The sequence below is a fragment of the Rhincodon typus genome, chromosome 28, assembly GCF_021869965.1.
Source record: "Rhincodon typus isolate 14 chromosome 28, sRhiTyp1.1, whole genome shotgun sequence".
NCBI classification, from domain to species: Eukaryota; Metazoa; Chordata; class Chondrichthyes; order Orectolobiformes; family Rhincodontidae; genus Rhincodon; species Rhincodon typus.
Window position 1 is genome coordinate 36,763,392 of NC_063359.1, and position 17,554 is coordinate 36,780,945.

The 17,554-nt window shown below is 41.6% G+C and overlaps 1 protein-coding gene across 2 annotated transcripts in view; it reads right to left on the reverse strand.

Moving 5' to 3' along the window:
- Nucleotides 1-256: 256 nt before the first annotated feature.
- usp20 (ubiquitin specific peptidase 20) overlaps nt 257-17,554 on the reverse strand; it is a 146,857-nt gene continuing 129,559 nt past the window's right edge. The window contains exon 26 of one of the 2 annotated variants that reach the window (XR_007265084.1): nt 257-508. The gene's annotated coding sequence lies outside the window, so the exon portion shown is untranslated. The remainder of the gene's footprint in view (nt 509-17,554) is intronic. The other variant, XR_007265082.1, reaches the window with a different exon arrangement.

Consider the following 17,554-nt stretch of genomic DNA (forward strand, 5'->3'; position numbering starts at 1 on the left):
ATAAATCTAAGTGCTTTGTCAGATAATACTGACTGCTGCTTTTTTTTAGATTAGAATGAGGTTGATTTAAAAATAAACACTTTAGAATGCAAAGGGTTATATATTTTGAGGTGAGCACATGGAGTGCATATTGTCACAGATGGTATTCCTGCAGTGAATCTCATGGATTTAATGTGAATTTTAATTCAGTGTGGAGCTGTACATTGTGGAGAAAAAGATCTTCAGGACATAAAGTGAGTTGATAAAACATGCACCTACCTGTACAGTGAGGACTGGGGATTTGAAGAGAGCACACTGTCGCATCCTCTGTATTGTTCAGTCAACATCAAAGTGAGCCCTTCTCTCCTCTCGGGTGAAGTGATCCGATCTGTGGTGCTGAAGGAGTGAGGAGAGAGTGGCACAGAAAGGTTGGGTGGTCCCTTCCACACATCCCTCCCTTGCTCGATGTTCAGCAGCTCTGGGAGACAGGAGTTAACCTGTTGTTAGGCAGTTTGCAGCAGAGACAGATCTGAGGGGGAGGAGAATGAGGAAGGGTGTATTATAGTTAAGTGGGATAAAAGCACTGCAATGTTGAAGCAGCAATGAACCCAGCAGCTTCTTACAGAGACAACACATCAATAAAGTCACAGGTGTACAGGAACATTTTTCTGGTGTTAGTGGCAGTGGGGACTGAAACTATCCCCTGGGGGTTAGATATAGTGTGGGAGTGGGAGTCTAAATTGCATTTGAGCTGTTCCATTCCTGATGTAAGAGCTATGAGGTTACACTGCCTTTGTAATATTATCTTTTATATTATATTAAACTATTATCTGTCAAACTGACCTACACATACACAGTCTTGTACATGCACACAGGCACAACGGGACTAATACATGTTTTATGGCTCTGCTTCTATTTTTAAATTTTGTTTTATCTTTTTGGACACTCTGAGAGATAATAAAGTCCAACAAAGGGCACTCCTCAGGAGAGGATTCTGTGTCTGGTCTCTTCATCGAGACATTCAGAGTTTCATTGTCATAGACATTAACCGGGAGCTACTGCCCATTCATCACCCACTACCTACTGATCTTGTATAATGAGAGGGGGCAGGGATGACACTGGCTGGATGCCCACTTGCCAGCTCTACTCAGCAAAGAACAATTCAATCACTAGATTACGGTCTGTCCCATTAGGACTGAGTCCAGCTACTATCAAACAGAATAATAAATCTAATCACAACCTGCAAGCATGTAATCATCCTTTCTTTTAACCTCCTGGCAAAATGCTTGATTCTGTAATAGAATACTGCCACCCTGTCATGTATAAACAGTCTCCTTCTACCCCATAAAAATTCTGTGATCTTTTCTGATTTCAATCCCACCAACGCTCTCTCTCTCACACACACACACACACATTAACTCACTGCCAGCTGTTGAAAGTGTCTGAGGCAATGACAGATCATTCACCAGAGTGTTCAGCACCACATGAGCCATTGTGACCTGTGGAATAGTTAAGCATCTGACCATGTCGATAAGCTTCAACACTATTCTACCTATTCAACATTTTTCACCCTTCCTCAGCTCACATGTGGTTGTCCTGGCTTTCAGTACCTCACTCTGATTCCTGGTTTTCCAGTGTGAGGTAGGACAGAGAGAGAGGGGGATGACATTAATCAAAGCTTGTTATCTCCCTATCCGACACCTAAGCAGGAAAGTTTTCACCTCCAGAGGTACAAATGAGACATGTTCAGAGGAGTTTTGAGTTTTTTTTTCCTTTAATTAACAGGATGTGGGCATTGTCAACACCATCCCTAATGGCCCAGAGGACATATAAGAGTTAACCACATTGCTGTAGGTCTGGAGTCACATGTAGGCCAGACCGGGTAACGATGGCAGATTTCCCTCCCTAAAAGGAAATTAAAAATAAAGGACATTAGTGAACCAGATGGGTTTTTTTTCCAAACATTGACAATAGTTTTGTGGTCATCAATTAATTCCAGAGTTTTATTGAATTCAAATGCCACCATCTACTATGGTAGAATTCAAACCTGGGTTCCCAGAACATTTCCTAGGCCTCTGATTTGTAGTTTAGTGATAATACCATGAGGCTATTACTATAGCCACTACTTCCTCTAATAGTATCATTGAATTCGAGAATGTGTAGAGAGGGAGAGAGTGAATGAGAAGCAGGAGCTGAGGAAAGGATTGCACACCAAATAATCTGAGCATTTTGAGGCATCACGCAGGATGTATTGGCCTTGGAGGGAGGACAGTGTAGACTGACTAGAATTACACCAGGGCTCAGAGGCTGTGAATTCTGCAGTGCGTTATCTAACTCCAAACGTCTTGAAGTAAGGCACAAGTGATGGAATAGTCTGCACTTGCCTGGATGATTGCAAGTCCATCAACACTCAAGAAACCCAACACCAACCAAGAGACCAAGCAACCCACTTGATTGGCACACTTTCTACATTCACTCCCTCCACCATTTACTCATAGCGGCAGCAGTGTGTACCAGCTACAAGATGCACTGTGATAACTCATCAAGGCTCTTTAGTCAGCGCCTTCCAAATCCCCACGAGAAGGACAAAGGCAAATACGTGGGAATGCCACCACTTGCAAATTCCCATCCAAGCCACACACCATCCTGACTTGGAAATATAATCACTGGTCCTTCACTGCATCAAAATTCTGAAGCTCTCTTATAACTGTACTTCAGGCAGTTTGAGTTAGGCACCTTTTCCAGGGCATTAAGGAAGGGGAATACATGCTAGCCCAACCAGTAATGCCCACATGAAGTGGTTGAATAAAGAAAGCACCCCTCCCCCAAGATTAAGCTACAAGGAGAGAACAGATGAATTAGGATAGTGTTCCCTAGAATGAGGAAGGATAAGAGGTGATTTGGTCAAGATTTTCAAGATATTAAGGGGAACAGATAGGTTATATTGGGATGAATTACCTCTGCTAGTGGAGGAATACAGGAATAGGGAGAAATTTCTAAAATTTAGAGCCAGAATTTTCTTTGTGGTAGGAGTTTGGAAACTTCTTCTGCAAAGGACATTTGATGTTACATCAACTGTTAATGCTAAATGTGAGGTAAGCATAATTTTGTTACTCAAATGTATTCATGGAGATGGGGCAAAGCTGGTCATTGGAGAGAGGATGCACATCAGCCAGCCTGGGGCCCTAAGACCCCCTTCTGTCCTCCCCATCATATTAAACCTGCCTCATGCACATGAGTGTGAAAAACTTTGCTTCGTATGAGGGCAGAATGAGTTGTATTCCAGCACAGATAAACTCAGAATTTACTGTTCCGCAGGAAAATAAGTGTTGGGCATGAAAGAGGAAATTGGCAAAGATACTGAGAGCAAAAATTGACCAAGGGCGAATGGGGGAGCCATTGGCACCATTAAGAACAAGTTGGCAACGTTTGCAGAAGTGTTTAGTTCTATAAAACCCGTGAGTGAAAATCAGAGGGTGACAGAAAAGCTGGAGAAGAAATGTAATGATTCCCAACACAGCGAGTCTGTGTACTTTTAAAGTAAACAAAAGACAAAGGAAAAGGTACTTGGGAGATATTGAAATGTAACAAAACATGTTTCCATTTAGCTCCAACATCAAATCACAAAATGAACTCCAACATTCTACCCTCTGTAGTAAAGTCATGTCTGGTTTGTTGATAATAGTTACACCCTTGTCAGTGAATATTAACAAACTTGCTTACACACATAAGCATTTCTTAAGTACATACACTATACACAGGACAGGACGTCTTTCAAACAAACATTTTTGGAACAAATATCTCTCAAACCCTGCACACCCAGGACCCAGTTCCATGGGATCTGACATCATTATGACCTAGCTCATTGTGCACATGCTCAGTAGCTATTATTGGAGTAAATGTATAGTTAACACTTTACTCCACAACCTCCTCCCAAGATAGGATAGATCTATACACCACAAAATGGATTTAAGATGAAAGTTAGATCGGCATATCAGAAACAAGTCTCACTGCAACTCCTTGTCGGTCTTTTCATGGGAATCCAACCCCACACTTGCAATCAGTAGTTATGACTGACCTCAGATCAGCAAGCATCCAGTATCTTGCCCATTTTTTTTGGCTCAGTTAGCTGTACAACATGGAACGCTCAACTCCCAACAATGTGGTAATCTAGGGAATGGAACTGCTTAATTTTTTTCCCCCCTTTATTCATTCATGGGATGAGGGCATCATTGGCTAGGCAGCATTTATTGCCCATCCCTAATTGCCCACAGAGCAGTTAAGAGTCAACCACATTGTTGAGAGTCTGGGTTCACATATAGGCCAGAAAAGGAAGGATAGCAGTTTCCTTCCCTAAAAGATATTAGTGAACCAGATGGGCTTTTCCTGACAATTGATTTATGGTCATCATTAGAGTCTTAATTCCAGAGGTTTATTGAATTCAAATTCTACTATATGCCACAGTGGGATTTGAACCTGGGTCCCCAGAACCTTCGGTGGGTTAACAGTTCAGTGATAATACCACTAGGCCATCACTTCCTCATTAAACAGCACAATAGAATCCCTAAACAGCACTATGATAGTGATCAACGCATCTGTTGGTTGGGCAGTGAATACTGGCCAGTACACCAGAAAGAAATACCCTGATCTTCTTTGAGATAGTGCTTCGGGATCTTTTACATCTACCCAAGAGAGAAGATGAGTTTAATGTCCCATCGGAAGGACTGTTTAGCACTCCCCTGTAGTGCATGGGAGAGTCAGCCTGGATACTCATGATCAAGACTATGAAAAGGTATTTGGACCTACAACCTCTTGACACAGAACCAAGATTGCTAAGGTCACAAAAAAAATGCAAACAATGCGATAACTCTAAGGCAGTTTAGGTTCACTGATCCTAAGTGCCCTTTGTAAAGTTATTTCAAAGCTTGTATTTTTGACCATGATGGTTCGTATCGGCTTGCTGAATATGTTTACAATGACAATGAAACTAGGGCAAAAAAAGTATTGGCTTCACAACATCAAACCTCAAGGACACCAGTAGATACAGGAAACGTTACAGTTTGACACTCATCATAGAAAACTTGTGGTGAAATGAAATCATAGAAAAATATAGGGCAGGGGTCAACCTTATATTGGTCGTAAAAACCCAAGCAATTTAACTGCAGTAAAATAAAGCAGAGAACTGAGGATGTGGAAAAGCAGAAATTGCTGGAGAAACTCAGCAGTCTGGAGGCACCTGTGGAGCGGGAAAGCAAAGTTAATGTTTTGCATCCAGTTACCCCTCAGAACTAATGGTAGCTAGAGAAAGGTAGTATATATACTAAAGATAGGGGGTGGTGGCGGAGGAGGTGGGAGTGTTAAAGGAGTAAATGATAGGTTGAGACAGAGCCCAGCGGGAAGAGAAAGACAGTTTGGCAGACAAAGGGATGGATAATGGTAAGTTAGGGTGAAAGAAGAGGTGCTAATGGGGACAATAAGTTAGCGAAAATGGGTTGGCTGTGCTGAAAGCAGCCCATGTGGTAAGGCCTAGGTGTAGGGATGGGTAAAAGATACGAAAGAAGGTGCTCTAGACTAAAAAATTATAAAAATTGATATCGAGTCCTGAAGGCTGCAGGGTCCCCAAGCGGAAAATGAGGTGCTGTTCTTTCAACTTGCGCTGGAACACTGCAGCAAACCCAAGACAGAGATGTTGGCCAGGGAACATGGTGGTATGTTGAAGTCATAGGGAACTGGAAGCTCGGGATCATTTTTGCAGACACAGTGTAGGTGTTCCATCAAGCAGTCGCCCAGTCTACATTTCATCACCCCAAAGAAGAGGAGCTACATCGCCAGCAGAGAATGCAGTAGACTGGTTTGAGTGAAGTGTAGGTAAAGTGTTGCTTCACTTGGATGGTGAGTCTAGGGTCTTGGATAGTGAGGACGGAGGAAGTAAATGGGCAGGTGTTACACCTTCTGTGATTGGAGGGGAAGGTGCCGTGGAGGTGTGGGGATGTGTTAGGTATAAAGGAGGAATGGACCAGCCTGTCCTGGAGGGAATGTTCCCTGTGGAATGCTGACAAGGGAGGTGTGAGGAATATATGTCTGGTAGTGGCATCCCTCTGGAGGTGGCAAAAATGGTGACTAATGATTTTTTGAGTGTGGATGCTGGGGGGTGGTAAGTGAGGATCAGGGGATCCTAGCATTGCTGAGGAAGGGAAAAGAAGGGGTGAGGGTTGAAGTATGGGAGGTGGGTCGGACATGGCTGAGGAATCCTCGGTTGAGGAAAAATGCAGCCAGAGGGAAGGTAGCATCATCAAAGCAGATGCAACGGAGATGGAGAAACTGGGAGAATGGGATGGAGTCATTACAGGAAGCCGGGCGTGAGAATGGTTAGTCAAGGTAACTGTGGAGTTGGTGGTTTTGTGGTGGATATTGGTGGCCAGCCTATCCCCAGAAATGGAAACAGAGATGTTGGGAAAGGGAAAGAAGGAGCCAGAGATGTATCAGGTGAAGGTGAGAGCAGGATGGAAATTGGAAGCGAAATTGAAACATTTTTCCAATTCAGAACGAGAGAGAGAAGCAGCATCGATGACGTCATTGATATACCAGAGTTATGGATGGGGACTGGAGTAGGACAAGAAAAAGGAATATTCCATGTACCCCACAAAGAGACAGGCATAACTGGGACCCATGAGGGTACCCATGGCTACATCATTGACCTGAAGAAAGTGGGAGGAGTTGTTGGCGAAGTTGTTCAAAGTGAGGATGAGCTCGGGCAGGTAGAGGAGGGTAGTGGTGGATGGGGACAGTTCAGGCCTTTTTTCCAGGAAGAAGCAGACAGTCCTGAGACCATCCTCATGGGAGGATGGACGGGTAAAGGGATTGCATATCCGTCGAGAAGAGGGGGCAGCTGGAGCCCTCGAACTGGAAATTCGGAAACTGATGTAAAGTCTCAGAGGAATCACTGATGTAAGTGGAAAGGGATTGGGCAAGGTAGAGAAAAATATCAAGTCAAAGCAAGACTGTAGAAACTGTAATTTAACTGCAGATTAGGGGGTAAGTGATGGCCTTGTGGTATTATCGCTAGACTATTAATTTAGAGACTCTGGTAACATGCTGGGGACTTAGGTTCAAATCCTACCATGGACACAGTTGAGTTTGAATTCAGTAATAATCTGGAACTAAGAGTCTAATGATGACCATGAAACCATTGCTGATTGTTGGGGGAAAACCCATCTGGTTCACTCATGTTCTTTAGGGAAGGAAACTGCCATCCTTACCTGGTCTGGACTACATGTGACTCCAGACCCACAGCAATGCAGTTGACTATTAACTGCCCTCTGGGCAATAAATGCTGGTTCAGTCAGTGATAACCACATCCTATGAATGGATTTAAAAGATCAATACAACCATCTCATAGCCATGCAAGATGCTACAGGCATATTTTTTTTCTTTCATGGGATGTGGGCTTCACTGCCAAAGCCAACATTTGTTACCCAACCCTAATTGCCCTTGTACAGAGTTGCTTGTTAGGGCTGTGAAAGAGAAAAGTTAAGAATCAATCACATTGCTGGAATCTGAAGACACATGATGACCAGACCAGGTAAGGATGGCAGATTTCCTTCCCTTGGTAAACCAGATGCTTTTTGCAATAATTAACAATGGCTTTATGATCACCAATACATCTCTTTTTTTTTCAGAAATTTCAGATTTTTATGCTGGCCAGTTGAGATTTGAAACCATGACCTTAGAGTATAAACTTAGACCTCTTGATTACAATCCCAGTAACAGTTTCACTTACACCCCCCAAAAAATTCAGGACGTAGACATTCTGTTTTACCTGCTCTAATGTTGACCCGGACAACATTTATCCCTCAAACATTACTTAAAACAATTGACCTGGTCAATTGTTGCTTCTGTGGACTTGTCATGTGCAAATTGACTGCTGCACTCCACATATTCAAGTAGTGACTACACTTTGAAAGCATTTCATTATATCACAAACCACCCTGAGCTGCTGAAAGGTGCTACATAAATGCAAGTTCGCTTTTTGCTAAGGACAAAGATTATTCTTGAATTATTGCAAGTCAGAACCTTTTCTTGGTTATCTGTGCAAGATGTCCAAAGCTCCAAACTAACAAGATAAAGAAGCGCAGCTTTGGAGCTACTTGTAGGGGTCACTCTGATGGAAAAAAGTAGATTTAAAAGAAAAATTCTAGTCAGGTTCTTTTTTTTTGTGCAGAGCTGGATTCAATTCTGAGAATAAACTGAATCACTACTACCATGGTGTCATAGATGGTGGGAGACAGGTCACATTTTGTGCATGCTGATTGATTCTTCACAGGCGGTTTTCTCCAGTCATGTCTGATTTTACTGACCTTGGTTTGAAAAGGATATGTGCACAAAATAGGCCCAGTAGGTGGAGGTTTGAATTTTATAGGGTCCCTTGGAGAAATGAATTACCCCTATAGAGAGGTACAGTATTCCTTTGGATGTGGTCTTGGGCATCTTTGGGAGTGGTAAATGTCATTTGGGATTGTTAAAACTATAGATCATTGAGCGTGAAAAGTGTATACTGCTATTAACTGTCAAGCTCGTTGGAACTATCAAAAGGAAAGCTCAAAAGGAACAATGAAAAGAGAATATCAAACTGTTAAGGTATTTAAATCACCTGGCCTTTAAACGTTTGAAAATTAAATTGTCATGCTAGAATAACCTTGCTTGCTATTTCACTTTATCTATTTACCATAAGTCTGAGGGTCACCATTCGTAGATTAACGCCACATGACTGATTTCATAACTGCTCATTATCAGGGTAACTGCCTTTTCACATTTTAATTGACAGCTCCAACTAGTTGCAGGCATTTTGAAATGGCATGATTAAATTCAATGCTTCTTTATTATAAAGGATTTGCAGTGAATCAAAGTGCCTGTCTTTATAAGGGATTATGTATTTGACTAAAATATTAAGAGATTATGCAGATGAAGGAATTTAACAATGGTGAAGGGTGTTTCATGAATGACAGTCTTATTTAATGAAGTATGATGAAGATTCATCATGTTTTGTTACTCAGACACTTAGATTTTAAGGTAGAAAAGTTATATCTGTTATAACTCCTTTAAGTGTGATTTGTATTTCTATATTGTATGTGTTAAGAATGGAAGAAATAGTCTTCTATTCATGTTTGTGTCATAAGTCTGTTGGGACATTTGTTCGTACATACATTTTTAGTGGGAGTAGAGCTTGAGGTGAACAGTTCAGTGCATTAGAAACAAGGGTCGAAAAAACTGCTTCACCTAGTGACAGGGTCTTACCATAACAGAAAGGCAAAAGCATGCAGATTAACGGTGTGTCTATATGTATGAAAAAAAAATAGTGGATATTGAATTGCAAGCTAGTTAGGAGAGCAGCCAGAAAAAACAGATTGGGTTTCCATACCCTGAGCTTTTACCAATCTGCTTACTCTAAAATTGCTTGGAAGGCAAGAAGGAGAAATCTATCAAGTTCTGATTATCTCTGCATCTGACTAGCCCAGCATCATAACTATAGTAAAGTCTGCAGTAGATACTTTAGATTATTATTTAATTTTATCTCAGTGTGGATCTTGAGGTCTGCCCATGGCAGACAATGAATGATGGTGTAGGGGCAAAGGATGGTGCATGGGAAGCATGAGTCGACATGACTTGGCACCAAGTTGGCATCAGGGTTATAAAGAACTATAGAGAATGCAGATTTGCAAACAAGTGCAATGAAACTGTAAGGGGCCATGTCGGGCGGGTAGATAGGGAGAGGTTGGCATCCAAGGATGATGGAGAGTGCATGGGAGAGTGGGAAAGCATCAGGAGTGAGGACTGAAGGTCTTTAAAAAAAAAACCTTCAACACAATACCGGAACACCTTTGCATCCAGCAGCCTCCTCACCCATTGCCCAGCCTGACTCCCAAAGAACCCTAGAATTAATATCCCAACTTCTGCAGCTTTTATACCCAGGTCAGGTTTGTGAAGCCAGAACTGTCCCAACTCTCTGCATGCATTAGAACATTACAAAATAGGAGTAGGTATTCAGCTCCTCAGATTCAACAGGATCATGGTTGGTCTGCCCCCAGGTCTCACAACTTACAACCTAGAGCAGAACATTCAGCCTAAAGTGCAGTGTTTAACAACTGTCATGGGTCTAAATAAAGTGGATAGAAAGACCTCATTGTTTTGCTTGTGGGGTCTATAACCAGGCAGCATAGGTTTGGGACAAGACTGAGAAGTTTAAAGAAGATTTGAGGGATATGTGTACACTAAACAGCAGTAGAGATTTGGAACTCATAATTATAAATGCCTTAAAAGATGATAGAGGCAGAAACCTTCATGACATCCAAAAAGTACTTGGATATCTAGAATTAAGAGTCTAATGATGACCATGGTCCATTGTCAAATGTCAAAAACCCATCTGATTCACTAATGTGCTTTAGGGAAGGAAACTGCCATCCTTACCTGGTCTGGCCTATATGTGACTCCAGTCCCACAGCAAAGTAGTTGACTGCTAACTGCCCTCTGGGTAATTAGGGATGGGCAATAAATGGCAGTTTAGACAGTGACACCCTCATCCCATGAATGAATTAAAAAAAAAACCTACAACCTACAGAGCTATAGATCAAGAGCTAGAAAATGGAATTAGGCTGGATTATCTTTGTCAGCTGGCATGGACACGATGGAATGAATGGCCTCCTCTATTCTATAAGTTATGCTTCCGCAATGCTGCGATCCATATCTAATATGTTCCAACACGTCGACTTATCACTTTGTTTTAAAAATAGTGACAAATGTTTTCTCGTCTTTGTCAAATAATGGGCAGCAATTGGATGAAAGTGCGTCATTGTGTTGGGCCGATGGTAATGCACACATGTTGCCCCTCTCTACCAGTAAACACCAAGCCTCATGGCTAGGTGTCAGGTGACTCTGCATCAGCCAGTCAAAGCTCTGACAAGCAAACCATGTGAAGGCATTTAACATCAACGATCTCATTTGCCTTGCTCAATGGAGTAGCTAAGTAAGCACACACCTAATGGGGAATGTTTTAATGTTCATTTATAAAACGTGAACGTCACTTGAAAGTGCAGTATTTATTTCCATATCTTAATTGCCCTTGTGAGTCTGGTGCTTCCTTGAAGCACTATAGTCCACGTGATGTAGATACACCCACAGTGCTGTTAGGAAGAAATCTTTCGGAATTTGATCCAACAACGGTGAACGAAGAGTGATAATAGTTTCAACTCAGGATGGTGTGTGCCTTGGAGGGGGATTTGCAGGTGGTGGTGACCCCATCTGGTTGCTGTCTTTGTCCTTGTAGGAAAGGTCACAGTTTTGGAAAAGCACAATTAAAAGAGCCAAGGTGAGTTGCTCCAATGCATCTTGTAGACAGCACACGCTAGGGTGAAGCAAACAGACTGAGAAAAAACTAGAATTTGTGATGGTGGGGACCTCAAGATAACAAGATAAGGCCAGGCTGACTGTCACAAACAACAAGAAATTGCTAACAGAATTCAATAAGACAGCTCACCTGCAACTAATACTATTCAGGCCAGCTGCTAACGATTTAGACAGGATAAGTGGGGCAGGGCAGAAGTCTAATACACGCTGCCAAGTGCATGACTGATCTTCAGCATAATCTTCTTCGCCTCTTTCATCAGTTATCCTCCCAAGAAATACTGGAACTGAAACAACCTCCCCAGGAATAAATCATTGTCATGGCACTCATTAAAAAGCAAATGGAATTCACGTTATGAATGGCATGGTCTTACAGTCATATTGAGGAATGGTGTCAGGTACATAATGAACAGTGTATGAAATGGGCTGAAAAGAATGTTAAAGTCAAACACACCTAGAAGGCAACTCTGAGGTTAAACAGCATGTTGTAAGACAGAATCTCATCAATTGTACTGAGTAATATGATGAGCTTCTACAGAGCCATCAAATGAATGACTGTGTTTCCAAAATAAATGATATACTAAAAGACACATGCGTGAAGGTTAAGGGGTAAAGATGCTTTGGAAAACTCACATTCAGCAATACCCAAGGGCACTTGTAACACATTGGTAGGCATCTTACTTGCAAACAGTCAATGCTGATTTTATTGAAACTGCCTGGTTCACTGTAGTCATATTATTTTATTTTTATTATTTATCATATATTATTAACTCATATTATTAACTAATTATAACAACAACTGCTTGCATTCATATTGTGCTTTTAACATGGAAAGAAAACTTAAATACTTGATGGAGGCCAACAGTAACTTTGCTGGCCATTACTAATGTCAATTTGCAATTTTACAGCAATGTATCCCACTCCCATAGTCTCCCTGCTCCCATAACTGCTTCCACATTTATATGGGCTGAGACAGATCGTGGTTGGAAATCAATCAACAGGGCTTTATTTTCCTAAAATTACTTATTGATTTTTGTAGTGATTGTTTAGAAGCTGCCCATTAGTGTCTATGTCTAGTGTAACAACACTCAATCCGCAGCGATGCAGTGAGGCAAATGGTTACTCAGGAGAGGGGTGTAGAAAAAGTTACCATCAGAAAGTTCCATTCCCACAAGTAATGTCATCAAAGGTGTTTAAAAGAAAATGGTTCTGAACTCATGCAGCTTCATATCTAGGAATAAGATTTCAGCTCAGTTCTGGGCATGTGGCTTAAATTGCTGCACAAGAGAGACATACCCTGTAGTCTCAATATTATCCTTCTCTGATCTGTTCAGAGAGATTTCACGCAGCTGATTCATGGAATAAAGGTGTTATATTATTAGGAAAGAAGAACAGGGTGGGTTTATATCCATTGGCATTTAGATGGTTGAGAAATGACCTCTCAGTGAAACATGCAAAATTCTGAGGTGGCTTGACAGAATAGATGCTGAGAACAAGTTTTCGCTCATGGGGAGTTCTAGCATTAGGGAGCATAGGTTCTAAATAAGAGGCTTCCACTTAAGACAAAGATGAGGAACATCTTCTTTTAAGAAGGTGCAGATCTCTGAAATTCTCTACCACAGGAAGTGGAGGAAGTTGAGTCATTAAATATTTTCAAAGTTGAGATAAACAGATTTTTGATGAATAAGGGAGTTTATGGGTTTGTGGTGTGAAGCGGTGCAGGCAGGAAAATAGATGTGAGGCCAAAATCAGATCAGACATAATCTCATCAAATGACAGAGCACGCTCAGAGGGCCAAATGGCCTACTGCTTCCTCCATTTCTTTCAAGCCAAGAGAGATAGAAGACATTATTTACTACATGTAGATCATCAAAGATCACCAACATGGCAAATATAATGTCGATTGTTGATGATTAAAGTGGATGTTGGAGGACACATTTGGGGGCAGACGGAGGAATAGAAATGTGAGACACCCATGGAAAACTGGGTTAACCATTCAAGGAAACTCCCAGAAAGCAAACTAATTCACTAAATGTGTAACACTGGATCTGTTAAAAAGATCATCAAAATAAAAGCCAAATACTCGGGTTTATTTCGAGAGGAGCTGAACTGAAAGCAGAAAGGTTACACAAAACGTTAGTTAAACCATTCTTGGAATGATATATTTGGACTTGAACAGTTCTGGTTTCTGTATTGTAAAAAACATACCATAAAAACATAAAGTCACCATTGCCTCACTAATTAGCAAGATGACTGCTGGTGAGTTTTACTTGAGGGTCACCACACCTCAGGTGAGGGGTGAGTTTGAGACAGTGGGACCTTCATAATGACAAGAACAAATGCAGGGATTGAACCCACACTATTGGAATCACCCTGTATTGCAAACCAGCCTTCCAGCCAACTGAGCTGACCATTTCACAAAGGGGACAAGTAATTCACTAGAATAATATTGGAACCTGAGCAGTTATACCTAGTTTTGTAGCCAAAGACGTTTTTCTCTAAAGAAGTGATAATTGAGGAGTAGCCTAATAGGCTTTTGTAAAGTTAGTGTTAATAATCATAGAATCCCTACAGTGTGGAAACAGGCCCTTCAGCCCAACAATTCCACACTGACCCTCAGAGCATCCCACCCAGACCCATCCCCCTAATCTACACATCCCTGAACACTATAGGCAATTTAAGCAAGGCCAATCCATCTAGTAGGAGAAACTGGAACACCCAGAAGAAACCCACACAGACACAGGGAGAATGTGCAAACTCCACACAGACAGTCACCCGAGGGTGGAATCGAACCCAGGTCCCTGGCGCTGTGAGGCAGCAGTGCTAACCACTGAGCCACCTTGCCACCTACTTGAGAGTCCAGTGATAACCTTAAATTGTGTATTTTTAGCAACACTCAAGTTCTGCACTAACCAACAATTATTTATTTTGGAATCGCTTGAGGAGATTGTGTTAGACTTGTACAGAAGATCATGTTGATGGGCTTAGATTGGGTAGGATTAGATCAAGTGATGTTAGGTCAGATAGTGTTGAGGCAAATATCATAAAAAAAACTTAAACATTATTAAAATGACATGAAGTCAAAGCTTTTTTTGGTCTTGCACTCATCAAGACCCAATATGAGAAAACAAATTCAGAAAGGGGTGATAAAATTCTACAGCATGAGAAGATGGTGCTGATTGGTTGGAGCATGGTTGGTGTGAAGATGCATTAGAAACTGTTAACTATCCATCTTAGCTGATTAAACACAGAACAGGCAGGAAGGCTGATTGATCAGGGGGGTTGCTGCACAGAATGCAGCGGGGATTGTTAGTTTCCAGAACCTTTCCTCCAACGAGAAAGTTGCAATGTAGGGACAAATTCCTTTCACCTGCAAAGGTTCAGTGTTTGAAAAGATGTAACTTTCAGATTGTCCGAATAAATCATGCTTGAGAGCCCAGTGATAACCTTAAATTGTGTCTTTTTAGCAACACTCAAGTTCTGCACTAATCAACAATTATCTATTTTGGAATTGTTTGAGGAGGAGTTAGATAAACCTGTGTGAGACTTGTACAGAACGTCATGTTGATGGGCTTAGATTGGGTAGGATTAGATCAAGAGATGTTAGGTCAGATAGCACGAGAGGTACATGTGGAGCATAAACAACAGAACGGATTTGATGTGCTCAATGGCTGACTCCTGTGCTATATATAGCCTAGAAGGTAAATTCTGCATCTTTCTGTGCACTTGGTGAAGGTTTGGAATGTGAACAGCAACTATTTTAAACTGTAAAGCAGGTGACACCCAAAATGAATCACTCCCTTCACAAGAGAGGATGGGGTAGAAAGGGCAGAAAGAAACAGATGCTTTGAATATTAGTCACCGCAGCAATCAATACAGTTCAAGTCTAACCTAATTCTGAAGCCAGAATCGTAAAATTTATTTATTATTTCATTATATTGTATAGAAACAACATCCACACATAATTCAGTGGTCTGAAAATGTTAGTGTGCAATTAAGAAGTGAGCTTCGTTGCAACAGGAGTATGACCTGTTAAACCCATCCAATCTTCAGGTTTCTGTTAAATATGAGCACAGAGGCAAGTCCTGGTAACAAGGCAATTTATTTGAATAAAATAATCCATAAAAAACATAATTTCCTGCTCCAGATTTTTATGTTGCTTGTGCCGAAAGATAGAATTCACAAGGATGTGAACGTTTGCTATCTTCTGTGTATTCAGTTGGATCTGTATTGTACAGCAGTCTGCAATATAGATATCAGTTGCCTTCCAGCCCTGTCAACACATTGTTTACTCGCCAAAATGTAAAAATCATTGCTGTTTATCACACAAAGGCTCACAACTAGGAAACTAAACAAACTGAATGGCTGAGAGATCTTAGACAACAAGGTGCAGGGCTGGATGAACACAGCAGGCCAAGCAGCATCATAGGAGCAGAGAGGCTGACGTTTCGGGCCTAGACCCTTCATCAGATCTTATTGACCTTTTCTTATTTCCCCGTGGAATGTAGGTGTTGCTGCCTGGGCCAGCATTTATTTCCCATCCCTCGTAGCTCTTGAGAAGGTGATGGGTAAGCTGCATTCTTGAACCGCCGCAGTCCAGGTGCTGTAGGGAGACCCACAATGCCTGTAGGGAGGGAATCCTTGGATTTTGACCCAGCGACACTGAAGGAACAGTGATATATTTCCAAGTCAGTATGGTGAGTGACTTGAAGGGGAATTTACAGGAGGTTTTGTTCCCATGTAACCAGTGCCCTTGTCCTTCTTGATGAAAGTGGTCAAAAGTTTGGAATGTGCTGTCTAAGGAGCCTCAGCGAACACCCCACTTCTGGCCTTATGATGGAAGGTAGGTCATTGATGAAGCAGCAGAGAATGGTTGGGCCCAGGACACTTGTGTGAACCACTACTTTTACAAGTCCTTAGACGTGAAAGTTATCAAAGAGACAGAAGTATTCCTGACTAAACTTGACCAATTCATGAAAGGGATATCCCCTCCATGGGATGTCGACAACTTGGCAGGGTGGAGAGGTTGGTATAATCCAACAATCCCTTGGACAATGCTATTGGGAGCTCCTTGCTCCTTGAGGGCAATACAGTCATAGAGTCTATAGGACATAAAAAGGCCCTTTGGCCCATCGTGTCAAAAACAACTATTCTAATCCCACTTCCAGCACTTCATATCAGGCACAAATACAACCCACCGTTTCAGTATGAATAACGACAAGAGCAACTTCTGCATTCCAATTGTCACAGATCTTACACTCTGATTATGCGTTTCTGCCTGACTCATGAGCTTATTCTCATTTTATAATATAATCTGATCTAGAAAATGCAAAGATAAACATTATTCAAGAGGATTAAAATGAATGTACAAATTTAAATGTCATTCTCTGCACCAAGATGGACTGCTGAAGTTTACCAAGGTACAAAATTGGGTGGCATGGTGGCTCAGTGGTTAACACCGTTACCCCTCACATACCAAAGTGTTAAATGCTTTTAAGCAATCATTATAGATACTGAAAATACAACCTGCTCAGGCATTTTACAACACACCCTCTGGAGAAAGTAGGATGTGAAACCAGGCCTCCTGGCCCAGAGGTAGGGACACTACCACTGCACCACATGGCCCTGAGTCACAAGGTGCAAAACGATGGAGCTGGTGTGATATTTGAACACAGTACCCTTTGCATCTCCATGGCAACACCTTTGCCAATCAGGGTCTACTTTCCAACCAATCAGCTCTTTCACAAGCAGTATCATTGATGGTTTTCACCTTGACTCTGTATATTGTGAATAGTCCTGATGAGTGCAAACTGAAAAACCTCAACAAATCATGTCTTTTTCACCATTACTCAAGTTTTGTACTACCAAACAATTATTTGTGTTATAGGTACGGATGTCTCTGGTAGAAAGAAAGGACTTCCATTTATATCGCATCTTACATGACCTCAGAATGACCCAGGCGCTTCATTGCCAATAAAGTACCTTTGAAGTCAGGAAATAGGAAATGATGCATTCAATTTGCAAGCAGTAAGCTTTCAAAACATATGATGCAATGAAGATGAGCCCATCCATTTTACTGATGTTGATTGAAGCATAAATTAGTGCCACACCATCAGGGAAAACACCACCTCCTCTTTGAGATAGTAAGAACTGCTGATGCTGGAGTCAGAGACAAGAC